Below are 8335 nucleotides of genomic sequence, written 5' to 3'. Positions count from 1 at the left end.
AAATAAATAAACAAACACATGTAATGAGAGGTCACTGTCAAACTAGCAAGATGGCTCAGCAGGCAAAAGCAACTTGCTTCGATCTCTAGAACCCACATGGTGGGAAGAGAGAACCAACTCCAGAGAGTTGTCCTGACCTCCATGTAGGTGCTGTAGCATACATGTGCCCACACACATGCACACATAAAATAAATATAAAAATATAAAAAAGGTGCCAAGCACTTGGGAGGTAGAGGCAGGCAGATCTCTCTGAATTCAAGGACAGCCTGGTCTACACAGTGAATTCCAGGCCAGCTGGGGCTACAGGGAGACCCTGTCTCAAAAAGACCAAAATATATATATATATATAAAATATTGTGGTGTGTATATATATGTGTGTGTGTGTGTGTGTATTCAAAAATATATATGAAGGCACTGGGTGTGGTGGCCCACACCTTTAAGTCCCAGCACTCGGGAGGCAGAGGCAGGTGGATCTCTGTGAGTTCTAGGCCAACAGGTCAAAGGAAGACAAGGCCTGCAACAGTGTCTGCAGATGTAGTGACCAGGAATTCCCTGGGCACTGGGGCACCCATAACCTTTGGGGAGCCATCACATCCAGAGTAAGGCCAGATGGAAGGCCAAAGGTGAGAGGTCATGAGGAAATGGAGGCAGACATCCAATTCCACCAGCACAGGACTGGGATGCCCCAAAAGCAGGAAGAGAGGCTTTCTTCCTTGTCTGTCATCAACCTTCAGGGCCCTCAAAATCCCTCAAGTCATCAAACAAATGCAGAATGCTTCCAGGGTTGCATATACCACCCTCAACGCTCTCTGAAACCTTACAAGACACATACTTGTGTCTGTAAATTTCCCACCTGTCCTGGGGAGGACAGAAAATGCATCCGGCTAAGGCCAGGCAAAGTGGCCTCACCAGTCCTGTGCACTGGAGTGGCTCCCACGGAGACAGGCAGAAGGCCTGGCTCTCACTGGCACTATGCAAATGAAGGACGCTCTTAGAGAGAGCCTGCAGGAAATCTCTCTGTCAGAGTTGGCTGGGTAGGACTGACTGGCTCCCTCACCCCAGCATGACTCAGGATCTAGGTGTTTTTTTTAAACCTTTAAATTGCCATAGTCAGACTGTTTCCCAGATATAGCTATGTTATCAGGTTGAACCAAAAATGACACGGCAAGTGTCTCAGGCCCTGACCCAGTTGCAGAACAGTAAATGCTGCTGCTCATCTTTCAAAACAGGCAAACAAACTGAAAATGCCCCAGCACATAACCAACCAGATTAACCCCTGAAGGACTGCCATTCCCTGTGTGCTGCTGGCTCAATCTTGGTGTGTGGCATATCATTTACCCACAATGTTTACATCATAGAAACGTGGGCTGAACTATCCTCCCCTGAAAAAACATGATAGGACTCTGGGCAACCTGGACACAAGTGACTAAGACTTCATTTAACACAGTTACCCTGAGCAGAAAGTCACATAACCTTGGAGCAGATAGGTTCAGCCAGCCATTAATGTGATTCAAAAAAAAAAATTCCAGTAAACACTTGGCGCTTCCCAGTCTGTGTCCACACAGGTCAGGTGGTTCCTAACAGACACCAGGGGGCTGGCTGAGATGTGGGGCAGAGGATTCTGAATGGACACCAGGACTCAGGGAGAGCTGTGCTCTTGTGACTACAGTGGCACCACCATCTCCTCCTCCTCTTTAAAGCCAGCCCAGCAGGCAGAGCCTCCAGAAGGGGCTGCAGTTAAAAGCACAAACTCCTACTGGGTAAGGAGAGGTACAGTACCTTGTAAGCTGCAAAGCTCTTTATAAACATTTCTAAGTGCAGCTTTCCCCATTTTGATCATCAATCGCAATTAGCAGTCCTCCCCCACCCAGAAACAGGCTAGATACTGGGCAGGGAAATTCCCAACGCTTCTAGGGACCGGAACAGGATCTCAGATCACGCTGTGCCAGGTGAAAACCCACAGCAATTGCCCTGGCTCCCACTCCGAGGGGGCCACCAGGGCAGCTGACACCAAGCACATGGTCAGCAGTGTTCTGGTGGTAATTCACATTACACGTGATAACCACACCCCTTTTAAAAGTGCTGACCCCAAACAGGTTCCAGTAGATTCCATGAGGCCCAACAGTGTATAAAACACTAAAAGAGAGAAAGCTCCTCTTGACTAACAGGAAAATGAAGAAAAATGCAAGGACCTCAGTGAGACGGAGAATACAAAAGGCCTTCAGTGTCCTGAAGCCAAAAGTCGCAGAACACAGCAACAGAGGGAGGGAGAGGGAGGGAAGAGGGCACCTAGGCTGAACTTGGCCTCTACAAGGAATCGTCCTGACCCTGATTCATGACTCAGCGTTCCAGGCGTTCCAGAAGGAGTTGGCATGGCAGCAGCAGAGAGGACAGCAGGTCAAGTTGGAGTTCTCAGCGTTGATGGTTTTAAGAGGGCGGGAGGAGGCGAGGTGGGAGAAGGAGCCAATTACCAGGTGTCTGCCCGCCTGCTAGCTCCCAGAGGTGAAGGTGGGACTCGGTGCTGGGCTGAGTCTGGCTGGCACTGTGTTCATTCAACGTCCTGGGGAATTCAGAGGTTCCTCAGACATACAATGTGCTTTTGCCAGTTCTGAGAATGGCTGGGGGTCAGGGAAGACTTGTGTTCAGCAGCACACAGGGCTACACAGCGCTCCCCCGCCCCCCAGCCCACTATGCAACTCCACTTGCTCCTACCTCTTCATCTGCCTCCCCATTCACCTGGGCTACCCCCATTCCACTAAGGCATTCAATAGTCAGTGAAACCCCCATTCGTGACTCCTGTTTGATCCGGCACTCAGCCAGGTACTGCAAGGACAGATGAACCTGAACCTTGGTGAGAACAAGTGACATTTCCTTCAGCTTGAAATTATTTGGGTTCCTCTACATATCAGCAATGTGATGCCGGGCAAGTTATTAAACCTTGCTGTTCCTCACTTTCTCCTCTGAAATAACGGAGATAATAACTGCACCTCACTCATAGGCTTGTGAGCACTAAGTAAAGCACTCAGAGTGTCTGGTACATAGTAAATAGCACAGGTTTGATCTGTAACCTTCAAACAAAAATGGTCCTCTACCACCCTTGCAGTCATTCACTTGCTTACTTAACTCCTGGGAGTTTCAGAAGAGGCCTTCTAGATGCGGGAAACCACACACAAGTTCACCTGGATGTGTATAGATCGGCTCTCTCCACTCCTGGAGGTTGGCAGGTTTCACTTTAAGTGTGTATTACTGAATTTCTTATAAAGTTACAAAGACACTAGGCCCCTGAGAACTGCTGGAAGAGACTTACCACAGTCAGACCGATTGCCATTACCCACCCCACGCCACTGGATCAAGTGTGTATTACTGAATTTCTTATAAAGTTACAAAGACACTAGGCCCCTGAGAACTGCTGGAAGAGACTTACCACAGTCAGACCGATTGCCATTACCCACCCCACGCCACTGGATCAAGTGTGTATTACTGAATTTCTTATAAAGTTACAAAGACACTAGGCCCCCGAGAACTGCTGGAAGAGACTTACCACAGTCAGACCGATTGCCATTACCCACGCCACGCCACTGAATCAAGCCCCATAGCTGTGCCTTGTGTTTTCCACCCTGTGACCCGGTAAGGCGATGTCCTGAAGGGCCACGGCTGGCTCTGCCCAATCCACACCAGGATAGGTGCCTGCTAACAACCAAGTGGCCTTCCTAAGCATGCTCAGGCTATGCTTCCTTTCCTCTGTGGGGGCACATATTAGGGGCTAGAAAGGCAGACCTTGGCTTGCACTGCAGAGAAGATGAAGCAATGACTTAGCCAAGGCCAATCAGAACAGGTGCCAGTCAGAAGAGACCCAAGGGTTTTGACTTCCAATTGCAATATAAACACACACCCCTCATCTGGTCAAAGTGCCCTTGAGTCAGGCAATTACCACACAGAGGCAGGACTGAGACCCTGAGGTCTAGGAGTTTGCAGGGGAAAAACCAAAGGACAAAGAATAAAAATCACAGGACAGCTGTTAGGAGTCTCCAAGCTGTGATCCTATCAGAATAAAATGCAATTTAGAAGCACTCAGTCCTGCATCTTGGTTAACTTTACATAACTTCTTCCTGCTACATCACTAAGAACAATAGCTTTTAATGGGCCCACACCTGAATGAGTGAGACAGACTTGTAGAGCTGTGGCGCCACACCTAAATAGCTTTCCCTATGGAAATGCTGGCCTAAGTAGGAACCAAAAATAAACTGCAAAGCCAATTCCTGAGGGACCTGTCATGAGGGATGCTTCACACATCCCACACATGGCCTCACAAAGGCAGGGGCATCACAGACAGCTTGAATTCAGACACTGTATCTCAAACCTGGGAGACCCTAAGTGTTGTAGCAACTCAGGAGGCACAAGAGCTGGGAAAGCGACAGTTGGTGTGGCACTCACATCGGCCTGCAAGCCTAGCATCTGAGAGGTGGAGGAGGCGGATCAGAAGTTCAGGGTTGTCCTCAGCTACAAAGTTAAGTTTGTGGCCTGGACTACAGGAAACCTATCCAAAAAAAAGTGATAAAGGGAAAGAGGGAGTAAGCAAAACAGGCAAAGGAAGCTTGACCTGACAGACGGCCGTCTTGCCAGCTTTCTCACTGGACTACTCTGTCCAAGCACGACAGCAGCAAGAAAGACTACCCTGTCCAGTCAGGACAGCTTAGGGGGCTGTCAACCTCTGGCTTTACTCAAAGGATGAGGAACCAGCGATGGGGAAGGCACGAGCCTCCAGACGACTGGTGAGACGTTTCAAGCCAATGAACAAACCACCAGGTTGAAGAGGTCAGGAAACTCAGGAGAAGAGAGCTTGTAGGAGGCACTGGCCCCTTGTTCTCACCTGAGAATACCAAAATGAAAGAACTTCATCTTGATTGCTGGGAGCATCAGGAGCACAACCATAAATTCCAAGCTTTGTGGAAGAAGTGACTTTATTTCTACTGCTCATTTATATGGAGGTGGTAGAACAGGGCTCGCTGGCATTTCTTCATCTTGCTTTGCAAATATTTTCACTACTTACATTAAGAGACAAGTATTAGGTGGGTGTGGTGGTACATGCCTTTAATCCCAGCACTCAGGAGGCAAAGACAGATGCATCTTTGTGGTGCAGCCTGGTCTACATAGTGAGTTCCAGGCTAGCTAGGGCTACAGGGAGACTCTGTCTCAGAAAAGACCTAAGCCCCTCCACTCCCCCCAAAAAACAAGAGGTACTGGGGACAGAGAGATAGGTCAGTGGTTCAGAGCTCTTTCTGAGGGAGTTCACAGTTCCAAGCACTCACACCTGCCAGCTCACAACTGTCTGGAAGTCCAGCTCCAGAGGATCCAATACCCTCTTTCTGACTACCTAGTCAACAGAACTTACATGCACATTTCCCCCACAGATATACATTTACACAATTAAAAATAAATCTTTACAAAGAAAGAGACAGGTATTAAGCAGGGCATGATGGCATACTCTGAAATCCCAGCTGTTCAGGAGGCTACAGCAGGAGGACAGTGAGCTTCAGGCCAGCAAGGCATCTCAGGCAGCCCAAGTTCCATAGTGAAATGGGACTGTTAAGCCTTCACTCATCACCCTCCAACTGAACATAGGAACTATAAAAATACTCCAGGGCATAAGAGACACTCCATATTAAATGGATACTACTAAAATGATTCCAATAGCTGTCAACTTCAAAAAAAAAAAAAAGGTTTTCTCAAAATTATCCCTACATTATCCTACCAATAACTGAATTTGATCTTACAACTAGATTCTTGAGGAGCAGGATCAGCTAGCTATAAGTACCCAGGCCTGGTCTGATCTTCCACTGCACTGACGAGCTATCCATAAGGAAGGGAGGTGAGAAGACCCCCTAACCACAGTACCTCCAGGTCCTAGGACCCCTTGGTGGGAACCCAAGAGGAAAGCAAGGGGCATTCAGCCACCCAAGGTCATCTGGGTCCACAGTTCACTCTGACAGACAGCTGCTAGCTATAACCACATTAACACCCCCACCCCAAGCTACTCTGCAGTCCTTAAAACAGAGCTAAGAGTCCTGTCATTTGGAACTGGCATTACGTACTCCATCAATTCCCTGGAATTCCTATGCCCCTTGGCCTTTGTGAAGTCTAAAAGCTACAGAAATTGCAAGGGCAGAGGAAATACCACCAGAGCCATAGGATAGGTTCCAACACACTCAAGTCACAAGCGGGAAACTTCAAAACCTACCCAAGGCTTTTATAGCTGTTTTCTATGTAACTCCAAAATAGGTGGTTCAAGTCAAAGTTTACATAATTACACGTGGCGGGGGAGGCAGAGGGAACATAACTGCAAACAAAGCTAACCACCAATGTCGAGATGAACAGGAGCAACAACTGATAAACATGGCAGCTCCCAGGAGCCAGCTGGGCCCCATCTGCCTTAGCCAGGGCCAGGTCCCCTCCCCAGCCCGGGCAGAGTCACAGATCTTTAGAGAAGAGGAGTGGTGGAAGGCATTTTTAAAAACTCACAGAAAACCACTTTGTGTGTTAACACCATGTTGTATGCGTGCACACGCATTTTTCCTGACACAGTACTGGTCATTTTTAACAAGCATTCTGCTACAAAATTAAGCATTTTCCAAATACTTTTGCAAATAAACTCAGACTTTTCTTACAAGTCAGAGAAGCTGCTGCCTGATTTACTTTTTCTGAGGGGAAGCCAGGAGTCCTGTGTATAGCCCTGTGCCTGTGGACATTCGCTTCAGAGAACAAGAGACGATGCGGCATCAGCAATCACTTCTACCTCAAGGAACTGGATCACAGCCTCCGCTAAGCAGCAAGGCCGTTCCCTGTCCATGCCATCCTCACATCTCCTTTTCTAATACTACACCTACTGCCTTTTTCTTCCAGTGGGAGAATCCCAGGTTAACCTGGAAAGCGCCTCCCCTTATGGGTTAGATGGTGTGACATCTGTTATTCTTGATGCTGAGGCAAGAGGGTCACAACTTCAGGCCAGTGTGGGCAACCTGGCAAGAGTCTATCTCAAAAAGGTCTGAGGCTGTAGCTCAGTGAAAGAGTGTGTGCCTAGCATGTGCCAAGTCCCTGGGTCCAACCCCCAGCACTACAAAAACTAATTAACAGCCTCCCCTGAAATCAGACCTCTCACCTCCCAGGGACCTACAACAGTGAAGGCCTGATTCATGCTTAGAAATGTTTTCTGAAGGGGAGGGGCAGGAGGAAAGGAAGAGCTGGGAGATACAGAGGTGTGTGTGCACATCACCGATAGGAATTCACACTCAGAAAAACAAGCCTCCAAACAAACCTCAGTTTAAGGTTTCAGGTTAATGATGACAGACCCTTTGTTTTGTAAAACTATCCATCCACTAGCCTCAGCCCAATACAGTCGTCGGAGTGTGGTATTTACTTAATAACAGCCTCAGCTTAAAGAAAACCCTGTTTTCACACGCGTCCCTCGGCCCTATCCATGGTTCTATATAATTTCTTTTTCCCTCCAAGAAGTCCAAAGGTACCCAGCCCGGCTGTCACCATCTCCTCCAGTACTTACTATTAATACCACAGGTCTGCTTATGATTTTACTCAATTAAAATGAGGCAGCGCGGTAAAACAAAAAGACGTTGGGCTGATTCACCATCATGCATTCTGCCAGCGTCTGGTGAAGTTCTTGGGTTTATACCTCTATCTTTGTTTTGGAATGCCCACTACCCCCTCCCTTGCACAGCCCGGGTCCGGCCTTCCTTTCTCGATGCACAATGCAGCATGAAGCTCCTTTGCGGGGGGGATGTCAGCAAAACCCCACACTGTTGTCATGCCTAGCGTGCCCCAGAACCCAGGAGAGGTCCCCACGGGCGTCCATCCACATCCATCACCCCAGGCCCACTCCGCTGCGTAGCATCGCTCGCGAGTCCCCTCCCCCTCCAGCCGGGATGCCCAGGAGCCGGGTCCCAGGCCAGGGATGCCCGGCTGCCGTGCGCGCCCCGGCTGCTGCAATGACTTGGCACGGAGCGCCGCGGCCACTGCGGCGGCCCCAGCGCGGCCCCGGTCCCCGCTCCCGCCCGCCCGCCGCACCTTGGTCTCCTTCACATGCTGCTTGACGCCCTCCGGGTACCACTGGACGCGCACGTAGCCACGGCGCAGCGGGCTGGCCCGGCCCTCCTCGTGGCCCGCGCCCCCGGCCTCCGAGCAGCCCGAGCTGCCGCGGCCCTCCTCCTCGCCCTCCGAGTCCGAGTCCTCGCCGTGGATGAGGCGCACCAGCCCGAAGTGCACCGAGCCGCGGTAACGGCCAGACACCAGGTCGTGCGAGAACAGCAGGCGCTGCGAGCCGGCT

The 8335-nt window shown here is 49.8% G+C and overlaps 2 protein-coding genes across 2 annotated transcripts in view; one reads left to right on the top strand and one right to left on the bottom strand.

Moving 5' to 3' along the window:
- The window catches only part of Ube2o (ubiquitin conjugating enzyme E2 O), a gene marked incomplete at its 3' end in the record, with an annotated part of 54826 nt that extends 46497 nt beyond the window's left edge, over positions 1-8329 (bottom strand). The window contains 1 exon segment of the mRNA XM_008831341.3: positions 8077-8329.
- The window catches only part of Aanat (aralkylamine N-acetyltransferase), a 20866-nt gene continuing 20680 nt past the window's right edge, over positions 8150-8335 (top strand). The window contains exon 1 of the mRNA XM_008831339.2: positions 8150-8283. The gene's annotated coding sequence lies outside the window, so the exon portion shown is untranslated. The remainder of the gene's footprint in view (positions 8284-8335) is intronic.

This window comes from Nannospalax galili, unplaced genomic scaffold (genome assembly GCF_000622305.1).
Source record: "Nannospalax galili isolate Female #2095 unplaced genomic scaffold, S.galili_v1.0 scaffold634, whole genome shotgun sequence".
NCBI classification, from domain to species: Eukaryota; Metazoa; Chordata; class Mammalia; order Rodentia; family Spalacidae; genus Nannospalax; species Nannospalax galili.
This window is presented reverse-complemented; position numbering and strand designations above follow the sequence as displayed.